This window comes from Balaenoptera musculus, chromosome 13, assembly GCF_009873245.2.
Source record: "Balaenoptera musculus isolate JJ_BM4_2016_0621 chromosome 13, mBalMus1.pri.v3, whole genome shotgun sequence".
Classification (NCBI taxonomy): domain Eukaryota; kingdom Metazoa; phylum Chordata; class Mammalia; order Artiodactyla; family Balaenopteridae; genus Balaenoptera; species Balaenoptera musculus.
This window is the reverse complement of record NC_045797.1, coordinates 51711617-51723631: the sequence shown is the minus strand read 5'-3', so window position 1 is coordinate 51723631 and position 12015 is coordinate 51711617.

Genomic DNA, 12015 nt, shown 5'->3' with positions numbered 1-12015 from the left:
TATATACTGCTAATGATATAACTTCAAAATATATAAAGCAAAAATTGACAAAAGTGTTATAGTGAAAGATTTTACGTACTTCTTGCACTAATTGATGAAACAAGCAGACGAACCTCTTAGCCTCATCCACCAGAGGGCAGACAGCAGAAGCAAGAAGAACTACAATCCTGCAGCCTGTGGAACAAAAACCACATTCACAGAAAGATAGACAAGATGAAAAGGCAGAGGGCTATATACCAGATGAAGGAACAAGATAAAACCCCAGAAAAACAACTAAATGAAGTGGAGATAGGCAACCTTCCAGAAAAAGAATTCAGAATAATGATAGTGAAGATGATCCAGGACCTCCGAAAAAGAATGGAGGCAAAGATTGAGAAGATGCAAGAAATGTTTAACAAAGACCTAGAAGAATTAAAGAACAAACAGAGATGAAGAATACAATAACTGAAATGAAAACTACACTGGAAGGAATCAATAGCAGAATAACTGAGGCAGAAGAACCGGATAAGTGACCTGGAAGACAGAATGGTGGAATTCACTGCTGCAGAACAGAATAAAGAAAAAAAAAAATGAAAAGAAATGAAGACAGCGTAAGAGACCTCTGGGACAACATTAAACACAACAACACTCGCATTATAGGGGTCCCAGAAGGAGGAGAGAGAGAGAAAGGACCTGAGAAAATATTTGAAGAGATTATAGTCAAAAACTTCCCTAACATGGGAAAGAAAATAGCCACCCAAGTCCAGGAAGCGCAGAGGGTCCCATACAGGATAAACCCAAGGAGAAACACGCTGAGACACGTAATCAAAATGACAAAAATTAAAGACAAAGAAAAATTATGTAAAGCAGCAAGGGAAAAACGACAAATAACATACAAGGGAACTCCCATAAGGTTAACAGGTGATTTCTCAGCAGAAACTCTACAAGCCAAAAGGGAGTGGCATGATATACTTAAAGTGATGAAAGGGGAGAATCTACAACCGAGATTACCCAGCAAGGATCTCATTCAGATTCGATGGAGAAATCAAAAGCTTTACAGACAACCAAAAGCTAAGTGAATTCAGCACCACCAAACCAGCTCTACAACAAATGCTAAAGGAACTTCTCTAAGTGGGAAACACGAGAAGAAAAGGACCTACAAAAACAAACCCAAAACAATTAAGAAAATGGTCATAGGAACATACATATCGATAATTACCTTAAACGTGAATGGATTAAATGCTCCCACCAAAAGACACAGGCTTGCTGAATGGATACAAAAACAAGACCCATATATATGCTGTCTACAAGAGACCCACTTCAGACCTAGGGACACATACAGACTGAAAGTGAGGGGATGGAAAAAGATATTCCATGCAAATGGAAATCAAAAGAAAGCTGGAATAGCAATACTCATATCAGATAAAATAGACTTTAAAATAAAGAATGTTACAAGAGGCAAGGAAGGACACTACATAATGATCAAGGGATCAATCCAAGAAGAAGATATAACAATTATATATGCACCCAACATAGGAGCACCTCAATACATAAGGCTACTGCTAACAGCTGTAAAAGAGGAAATCGACAGTAACACAATAATAGTGGGGGACTTTAACACCTCACACCAATGGGTAGATCATCCAAAATGAACATAAATAAGGAAACAGAAGCTTTAAATGACACAATAGACCAGATAGATTTAATTGATATTTATAGGACATTCCATCCAAAAACAGCAGATTACACTTTCTTCTCAAGTGCGCATGGAACATTCTCCAGGATAGATCACACCTTGGGTCACAAATCAAGCCTCAGTAAATTTAAGAAAATTGAAATCATATCAAGCATCTTTTCTTACCACAGTGCTATGAGATTTGAAATCAATTACAGGGAAAAAAATGTAAAAAACACAAACACATGGAGGCTAAACAATACGTTGCTAAATAACCAAGAGATCACTGAAGAAATCAAAGAGGAAATCAAAAAATACCTAGAGACAAATGACAATGAAAACACGACAATCCAAAACCTATGGGATGCAGCAAAACCAGTTCTAAGAAGGAAGTTTATAGCTATACAAGCCTACCTCAAGAAACAAGAAAAATCTCAAATAATCTAACCTTACACCTAAAGGAAGTAGAGCAAGAAGAACAAACAAAACCCAAAGTTAGTAGAAGGAAAGAAATCCTAAAGATCAGAGCAGAAATAAATGAAATAGAAACAAAGAAAACAATAGCAAAGATCAATAACACTAAAAGCTTCTTCTTTGAGAAGATAAAATTGATAAACTATTAGCTACACTCATCATGAAAAAGAGAGGACTCAAATCAATAAAATTAGAAATTAAAAAGGAGAAGTTACAACAGACTCCACAGAAATACAAAGCATCCTAAGAGACTACTACAGGCAACTCTATGCCAATAAAATGGACAACCTGGAAGAAATGGACAAATTCTTAGAAAGGTATAACCTTCTAAGACTGAACCAGGAAGAAATAGAAAGTATGAACAGACCAATCACAAGTAATGAAGTTGAAACTGTGATTAAAAATCTTCCAACAAACAAAAGTCCAGGACCAGATGGCTTCACAGGTGAATTCTCTCAAACATTTAGGGAAGAGCTAACACCCATCCTTCTCAAACTCTTACAAAAAATTGCAGAGAAAGGAACACTCCCAAACTCATCCTGTGAGGCCACCATCACCCTGATACAAACACCAGACAAAGATACTACAAAAAAAGAAAATTACAGATCAATATCACTGATGAATATAGATGCAAAAATCCTCAACAGAATACTAGCAAACAGAATCCTACAACACATTAAAAGGATCATACACCATGATCAAGTGGGATTTATCCCAGGAATGCAAGGATTCTTCAATATACGCAAATCAATCAATGTGATACACCATAATAACAAATTGAAGAAGAAAAACCATATGATCATCTCAATGGATGCAGAAAAAGCTTTTGACAAAATTCAACACGCATTTATGATAAAAACTCTAGAGAAAGTGGGCATAGAAGGAACCTACCTCAACATAATAAATGCCATATACGACAGACCCACAGCAAACATCATTCTCAATGGTGAAAAACTGAAAGCATTTCCTCTAAGATCAGGAGCAAGACAAGGACGTCCATTCTCACCACTATTATTCAACATAGTTTTGGAAGTCCTAGCCTCAGCAATCAGAGAAGAAAAAGAAATAAAAGGAATACAAATTGGAAAAGAAGACGTAAAACTGTCACTGTTTGCAGATGACATGATACTATACATAGAGAATCCTAAAGATGCCACCAGAAAACTACTAGAGCTAATCAATGAATTTGGTAAAGTTGCAGGATACAAAATTAATGCACAGAAATCTCTTGCATTCCTATACACTAATGACGAAAAATCTGAAAGAGAAATTAAGGAAACACTCCCATTTACCATTGCAGCAAAAAGAATAAAATACCTAGGAATAAACCTACCTAGGGAGACAAAAGACCTGTATGCAGAAAACTATAAGACACTGATGAAAGAAATTAAAGATGATACCAACAGATGGAGAGATATACCATGTTCTTGGATTGGAAGAATCAATATTGTGAAAATGACTAAACTACCCAAAGCAAGCTACAGATTCAATGCAATCCCTAACAAATTACCAAAGGCATTTTTTTACAGAACTAGAACAAAAAATCTTAAAATTTCTATGGAGACACAAAAGACCCCAAATAGCCAAAATGGTCTTGAGGGAAAAAAACGGAGCTGGAGGAATCAGACTCCCTGACTTCAGACTATACTACAAAGCTACAGTAATCAAGCCAATATGGTACTGGCACAAAAACAGAAACATAGATCAATGGAACAAGATAGAAAGCCCAGAGATAAACCCATGCACCTATGGTCAACTAATCTATGACAAAGGAGGCAAGGATATACAATGGATAAAAGACAGTCTTTTCAAAAGGTGGTGCTGGGAAAACTGGACAGCTACATGTAAAAGAATGAAATGAGAACACTCCCTAACACCATACACAAAAATAAACTCAAAATGGATTAGAGACCTAAATGTAAGACCGGACACCATAAACCTCTTAGAGGAAAACGTAGGAAGAACACTCTTTGACGTAAATCACAGCAAGATCTTTTTTTATCCCCCTCCTAGAGCAATGGATATAAAAAAATAAATAAACAAATGGGACCTAATGAAACTTAAAAGCTTTTGCACAGCAAAGGAAACCATAAACAAGACAAAAAGACAACCCTCAGAATGGGAGAAAATATTTGCAAACGAATCAACGGACAAAGGATTAATCTCCAAAATATATAAACAGCTCATGCAGCTCGATATTAAAAAAACAAACAACCCAATCCAAAAATGGCCAGAAGACCTAAATAGACATGTCTCCAAAGAAGACATACAGATGGCCAAGAAGCACATGAAAAGCTGCTCAACATCATTATTAGAGAAATGCAAATCAAAACTACAATGAGGTATCACCTCACACCAGTTAGAATGGGCTTCATCAGAAAATCTACAAACAACAAATGCTGGAGAGGGTGTGGAGAATAGGGAACCCTCTTGCCCTCTTGGTGGGAATGTAAACTGATACAGCCACTATGGAGAACAGTATGGAGGTTCCTTAAAAAACTAAAAATAGAATTACCATATGACCCAGCAATCCCACTACTGGGCATATACCCAGAGAACACCATCATTCAAAAAGACACATACACCCCAGTGTTCATTGCAGCACTGTTTACAATAGCCACGTCATGGAAGCAACCTAAATGCCCATCAACAGATGAATGGATAAAGAAGTTGTGGTACATATATACAATGGAATATTACTCAGCCATAAAAAGGAACGAAATTGGGTCATTTGTTGAGACATGGATGGATTTAGAGACTGTCATACAGAGTGAAGTAAGTCAGAAAGAGAAAAACAAATATCGTATATTAACGCATATATGTGGAACTTAGAAAAATGGTACAGATGAACCGGTTTGCAAGGCAGAAATTGAGATACAGATGTAGAGAACAAATGTATGGACACCAAGGGGGGAAAGCCGTGGGGGGGTGGTGGTTGTGTGATGAGTTTGGCAATTGGGATTGACATGTATACACTGATGTGTATAAAATTGATGGCTAATAAGAACCTTCTGTATAAAAAATTAAAATTTAAATTAAAAAAAATTTTTTTTAATTTAAAAAAAATTTTTAAAAAAACAGCCAAAATATAAAACTTCAGTAAGATTTGAACAGTACAATTAACTAGCTTGACCTAATGGACACATAAAAGATCATCGCAATAACTGGATAATTTGCCTTCTTAAGCATGCCAGGAACATTTACAAAACAAAAATAATCATGTACTAAGCCATAAGACAGGTCTCAACAATTTTCAGAAATTTGATATCAGTAAAACCAACCTTTAATCACAACACAATTAGGTTAGAAATCAACAGCAGAAAGATAATTTTTTAAAACTATACAGTCGGCCCTCTGTATCCTTGGGTGCTACATCCACGAATTCAACCAACCACAGGTTGAAAATATTCCCCCCAAAATTTTCCAGAAATGTCTAAAAAGCAAAACTTGCATTTGCCATGTGCTGGCAACTATTTAGATAGCATTTACATTGTATTTTACAACTATTTACATAGCATTACATTATAGACATTATAAATAATCTAGAGATGATTTAAAGTTTACAGGAGAGATGTACATAGGTTATATGGAAATACTACACCATTTTATATAAGGGACTTGAACATCTGTGAATTGTGTGTGTGGTGGTGGGGGGGGAGGTCCTGGAAACAGTTCCCTGCAGATATCAAAGGATGACTGTATTTGGAAATGTAAGACATACTTCTGAATAACTAATGAGTCTGAAAAATCATAGTGGAATTAGAATATACTTAAGATCAAATAATAATGAAAATAATTTATCAGAACTTGTGGGATACAGCTAAAGTGGAATTCAGAGGGAAATATATAGCTTTAAATGCTTATATGGGAAAAGAAGAAAGTCTGACAATGAGCTAAGAATCGGACTGAAGTTGGAAGACAAATCCAAAGAAGGTAGGGAGAAGGAATTAATAAAAATAAGATCATAAATGAATCACATGTAACACAAAGATACAGTAGAAAAAATGGAGCTCAAAAAGCAAAAAGTTCATTCTTTGTAAAAACTAGTAAAATTCTAAAACCTATAGCAAGACTGATAAAGAAAAAAATCAGGAATAGTCAATTTTAAGAATAAACAATGGAACATAATTATAGATAAAGCAAAGCAAAAAAAAGAATATTATGGATGCTTTTATGCCAGTATGAGTTGAAGAATATTAGATGAAATGGATATTTTCTTATAAAAATTAAAATGATTGACTCAAGAATAAACTAAAAAACCTGAAAGGTCCTATAATCACTAAAGAAATTTTATCAGGAGTCAAACATTAGAATGAGATGGTTTTACAGGTGAATTATACCAAAATTCAAATAACAAGTGATTCCAAACTTACACAGACTTTTTCAAACAAGAGAACAAGTGGGAATACTCCTCAACTCACTTATAAGGCTAGTATAACCTTGTTACCCAAATCAAGCAAGTACTGTAAAGAAAAGAAAATTACAGAGCATTATCAGTCATGAGCATAGATGGAAAATATTAGGAAACTAATTCAGCAATGCATAACAGTTGATAATATTATTTTGTGACCAATACGAGTTTATCCCAGGAATGCAAGATTGGCCAACATTTTTAAAAATCTATTAATTCATTACCCACATTAACAAATTAATGAAAAAAACTATATGATTATTTTTTATAAAATCCAACAAACAATGAAAACTAGAATAGAAATTCCTTAACCTAGTAAAAGGTAACATCAAAAGCTCACAGCAAATATCCTATCAAGTATTAAATGTATTGCCTTTAAAATGAGTAACAAGAATGCCTACTCTTACCACTTCTGTTCAACATTGTACTAGAGATTCTAGCAAGTGCAGTAAAACAAGACAAAGAAGAAAAAAGGTATAGAGATCAGAAGGAAAAAGCAAAACTAATTGTTTTCAGTATTCCAGTATTTTGTGGATCCCAAAAGAATCCACAGCAAATTATTAGGCTGAATAAACAGTTTATCCAATTTACCGCAAAGGAGATCAGTACACAAAAGTAGAATGCATTTAAGCATACCAGCAAAAACAAAATGTAATTTAAAAATATACTCTATATAATAGAAATCAAAAATATAAGAATAAATATAACAGAAGGTGTCCAAGTGCTTTTGGAGAAAGTTATAAAATTTATTGAACAAGATAGAACTCAATAAGCTGATCATAAAATTTATATGGAAGAGCAAAGGGCCAAAAGACACTTTTAAAGGATAATAAGTTGGAGGGTCTTGATGTACCAAGCATCGAAGTTTTTCATAAAACTCAAGTATTAGGACAGTATTGTACCAGCACAAAGACAGAAACAGAGAGACCAGGAGTCAATGAATACGTATATGGGAAGGTGGTATATGATGCAAGTGGCATTGTAAATCAGTGGGGAAATTCTTCAGTAAATTCAAACTGGATCCCTGTACACAAAAGTCAAATCCAGGACTTAGATGTGAAAGGTAGTCCTGTTGTCCAATATCAGAAAACAGTTTTCTAGATTTTGTCTGGTTTCTTAACTGTTTAGAGCAGTAAGGTAAGTTTGGTTCCTGGCAGTCCATCATGGTCATAAGTGGAAGTCAAGTGTAGTTTTGTAGAGTTTTCCTCTTCCCACACAGTCTCTGTTTCCTCCACGTTGCTTTTATGTTTGTTTAGGTCTCTGTCTTCCTTGTTAGTTTTCTTCAAATGTCTGGCCTTTTTTTTCTTTCTGCTTACTCTTAATAGTGTGGGGAGACTATCGGAAACTCTGCTTGTGTTGGTAGACAAATTGACCATGAGTTTCATGTAAGGCAGAGGTTAATCAACAGTAACACTACTGATGTTTTGGATTGGATAATCCTTTGTTGTGGGAGGCTTTTCTTGTGCATTGTAGGATATTTAGCAGCATCCCTAGCCTCTACCCACTAGATGCCAGAACCCCCGACCCCACCAAGTTTTGTGAAAATAAAAAATGTCTCCAGACATTGCCATATGCATCTGAAGTTGAGAATCACTGATTTAGGGTGATTCTATCTAAACTGTTTGCAAAGGGACTGTTGAAGTCAGTATATTTAGATACTTCTTTTTGAGGTGGTCATATTCTCCACAGAATAGTCCTCCAATTTCTTTTGCCTAAGGATAAAGTGGAAGAAAGCAGGAAGCATTAGTATTCGATATACAGGCATTCACTTATTTTTCCTGTTTTAAGTACTTCATAACGACCTTCAACTGTGCCTGGTTTTCCTCCATCCAGAAACCATCTGTTTACCCATGTCTGAAGCCTAAATCTCTAGACTTTGGCCACAGTGTGGGACGGGCAATCACCAGTGATGTGGAGTATGGGTAGGGGAGAAATCCAGGAAGCTACATGATCCTCAAACAGCCTTCATTCAACCAGTCTTCCTTATTTCAACACCCTGTTTCACCCCACTTCCAGAGGCACCATCAATCCTTGAGTCTTTTGAGGATTCTGGAGTGCATATAGAATTTATTTTTATTTTTACTTAATGTCAGTTTACAATTTGGTCTTTCAGGTTTGCCAAGTCCATTACTATTTGTCTGCTTTCTACCCTCCAAAATTTGGTTCCTTTGGTATCCTCTTTCACTCTCTTTATCCTTAGGATTTATGCCACCCCCTTAAGTGCCTTTACTGTATTTTTATGTGAGGAGATTGAGCAGGATAAAAATTAGATATGTTTCATTCCACTGTCTTTATCCAGAAGCTTCAATTCCATATACATTTTTTTTTTAGTTTTATTTATTTATTTATTTATTTATTTATTTATTTATTTATTTATTTATTTATGGCTGTGTTGGGTCTTCGTTTCTGTGCGAGGGCTTTCTCTAGTTGTGGCAAGTGGGGGCCACCCTTCATCGCGGTGCGCGGGCCTCTCACTATCGTGGCCTCTCTTGTTGCGGAGCACAGCCTCCAGACGCGCAGGCTCAGCAATTGTGGCTCATGGGCGTAGTCGCTCCGCGGCATGTGGGATCTTCCCAGACCAGGGCTTGAACCCGTGTCCCCTGCATTGGCAGGCAGATTCTCAACCACTGCACCACCACAGAAGCCCTCCATATACTTTTGATAGTTGTCATGTTTCTAATTGTCACCAGACATTTACCCTTTGGAATGTGGGCCGTCAGGTGGAAGGGAACAGATACAGCCTTTATTTCCTTCCCCTCTTTCTATTTCTTATAGATAATATTATAATTGGGAGGTGGGAATGAAGAGAAAGATGTTAACAGAGGGTATGGGAGATTAACTGGTTGAAACTGAAGTTCATGTTGAAGGGTTATGGGAGATATGAATACAATAAATAGATAAGGTGGGACCAGATTATGAAGCCTACAATACTGGTTTGAATATATCATATTGGATCCAGGAGGCAGTAGAAAAGCATTATGGACTTTTCATCTGAGAAGAGATTTGATGAAAGTAGGTTTTATAAATATTAATCTTAAGAGCTCTGGTAACAGATGGACAAGAATAGGGAATGAGGGCTTCCCTGGTGGCGCAGTGGTTGAGAATCTGCCTGCTAATGCAGGGGACACGGGTTCGAGCCCTGGTTTGGGAAGATCCCATATGCCACGGAGTGGCTGGGCCCGTGAGCCACAACTACTGAGCCTGCGCGTCTGGAGCCTGTGCCCCGCAACGGGAGGGGCCGCGATGGTGAAAGGCCCGCGCACCGCGATGAAGAGCGGTCCCCGCACCGCGATGAAGAGTGGCCCCCGCTTGCCGCAACTGGAGAAAGCCCTCGCACGAACCGAAGACCCAACACAGCCAAAAATAAAGAAAGAAAGAAAGAAAGAAAGAAAAATAATGTACTCCCTTAAAAAAAAAAAAAAAAAAAAAGAATAGGGAATGAGTAGAGGCAGAGGAGCTTTCCAGGAGACTGTGGCTGATATCCAGATAGGAGTGATAAACTAGGCCATAAGGGGAGGGATGGGAATGGAAAGGACAGATTTAAAAGTCATTGACAAGGAAAATTTGATTGTATTTGTTACCTCCAACAGGTATAGAAGTTAAATAGATCACAGTTGAATGTACAGAATCTCATATTCATGGGTGGTAGATCTAAACACATTAAATAAAATGTTGGTGTGGCAGGAAATGTGCCTGGTAGAGCACCGCATGATTCAGTCATTGAGAAAAGGCCCAATCAAGACCCCTCAAGAAAAAAGAAAGGGAGACTGTTGAGAATTCACAGAGAGGTCTCATTGGAATATAAACATTCCTGAAGAACAACCAGCCTTCTGGGACTGGAAAGAAACAGAAACACTTTCTCTGTTTTACTTCGGCTTTTTCCATGAACACATCTTGTACAAAGCCCCCAGACGGCTATTCTAATCCCTGAGGCCGTGTGACCTGTCTGGCTACATCTCTACCACCAACTGCTTCTTCCCTCTAGTCTTTCAGTTCAAATTACTGAAAGAGAATTTGGACCCAGCTCCACCTTTCATTTCAGGCACAAGTTACACATACCTGAGCAGCCAGCAGTGACAGAGGATAGGTTGGGGAAGGGGTGGTTACACAGTGATGTCTGGTCAACACAACCACAAACACAGCAGGCACATTGACCCGCCCAGGCGAAAGAATTGTTTTAATGAATCTGAATTAGAAAGGAAACTGAAACTTTTTGGTGTATAACCTTACCTTTTAAAGCTGGTGTCAGCTACAGAATCCCCAAGCTACCTTACAAAGCCACCATGAGTGGTGGAAGTGTGAAAAGATTATAAGATTGGCTTAGTGTGCTTATTCCTTCTATGTAAGTAGTTTGCACTTAAAACTAACAACTCTGTGAATCCAGCACCAGGTCTGCTGCCTGCGAGTCAACTGGCCTCTTTGACAACACCAGACAATCCTCATCCAGGCTTCTTTATGTAATGTTTGTAGAAAAAGGGCACAGTTTGCTGACCAGTAGACCAATACACCGTCATCATGGCCCCACAGAAATTGGTCTGCTGTGGTGCTCCAACGAACTCATAATTTTTAAAAATGAGCTTATAATTTTTCTACATCTGTGCAGTTGTTCAAGATCAAGGGTCAGCAAACTGATTCACAGGCTAGTTGCCTATTTTTGTATATAAAGTTTTATTGGAACACAGCTATGGCCATTCAGTGATAGATTGTCTATGGTTTCTTTTGTGTACAGTGGCAGAGTTGCAAACCTAAAATATTTACTACCTGGCCCTTTAAGAAAAAGATTGCTGACCCCTGTTCTAGATAGTTCTAGAAATGATCAGCATTTTGGGAAAAATCTTGGGTAGATATAAAAGACTAGCAGCTGCACAGTAGTGGTACAATGTTTTCCCACACTGCTACTTTTGTTTCTTAGTTCCTTAATCACTTTATGGACCACATTTAGGGCCAGAAGTCACTCAGACATCTCTCAAGATTGTCTTATTGGCCTAAACTCATATTATTCTACATTCATAGATTAAACTATTAAGTAATTTGATCTAGATGACTAAAGCAAATGTCTTTAGTCTGTTCTGATTATTTACCCTCAGATTTTATTTTCTTGCTACATTCACTCAAGAATAATAGTATGTAATTATTTCCTGTGTGATCTGGAATGTCGGGGCCTCTTGCCAAATGCAGTCCTTTGATTTGTTTCCACAACATGGAGCTGGCCTTTAGTTGATGTGGTTGAGGTTCCCCAAACAGGATATTAATTTTCTCACAGCTGGAGAAACATAATCCTATTTCATGATTTAGTGGGCCAAAGATCCTTCTACCTTCTCTCACTATCCTTCATTTATAAAATAAATGTTAATTTGGTTTCTTTATGGATCGTTTGCAACACACCTGTATTTTCAAAGAACTCACCCCATACTCAGGTGAGCATACTCAGCTAAGGTAGCCCATTTGGAACAAATGAGCTTTGGGCAACATTGCT